The sequence below is a fragment of the Mandrillus leucophaeus genome, unplaced genomic scaffold (genome assembly GCF_000951045.1).
Source record: "Mandrillus leucophaeus isolate KB7577 unplaced genomic scaffold, Mleu.le_1.0 Scaffold980, whole genome shotgun sequence".
Lineage (NCBI taxonomy): Eukaryota > Metazoa > Chordata > Mammalia > Primates > Cercopithecidae > Mandrillus > Mandrillus leucophaeus.
Genome location: NW_012110697.1, coordinates 864,719 through 865,354, shown reverse-complemented (window position 1 = coordinate 865,354; position 636 = coordinate 864,719). Strand labels below are relative to the sequence as shown.

The 636-nt window shown below is 41.7% G+C and overlaps 1 protein-coding gene across 1 annotated transcript in view; it reads left to right on the top strand.

Moving 5' to 3' along the window:
- STXBP6 (syntaxin binding protein 6 (amisyn)) overlaps nucleotides 1-636 on the top strand; it is an 87,812-nt gene that overhangs the window by 25,108 nt on the left and 62,068 nt on the right. The window lies entirely within an intron of this gene.

Genomic DNA, 636 nt, shown 5'->3' with positions numbered 1-636 from the left:
AGAAACAGATTCATGACTTAATAGGTGATGAAAGGGAGTATACACCAAGAGGATGAAAAGGAGCAAGAAACAAATCATCTCTGGGTTGCCCCTGTATTGGTGGTGGGTTCAGAGCAGGCAGCCAGACACCCTCCACGGGCATTTGCTGCCCTCTGTCGCCTCTCAGGAGCTGCCCTACCACTGTGTGGGAATTGTTATCTCTGCTTGGCTTTTTATTGTTCACAGGGGGCAAGTCCTGCCAACCAAGATCCTGTTTCTCTTTTGTAAAAAGAGTGCCCGGAGCTTAGAGAAAGAAAGGCTATGTGGAAAGGCAACAAACATTAAAAGGAGAGGAATAAAATGGATTCTGTCAACTTGTTTGTACAGTTCCTCTCCTTTTTTCCTCATCTCTTCTTAAAATAATTGGTTTAGGACCATAATAGAATTGCCATCAAACAAACCCTGAGAGTCAGTTATCTTGGATGCAAGCAAGAAAATAAAAGTGTACCAAATGAGTTCATGGAGTCTGAATGAAAAGAAATATTGATCCACACTGAGAGCCAGCCTGGAGCAGGGAGGAGAGCAAGAAACTTTTTTATCCTTTCGATCAATAATATCTTGATACTAAGTATTTATTCCTGTATCAAAATGGATTAC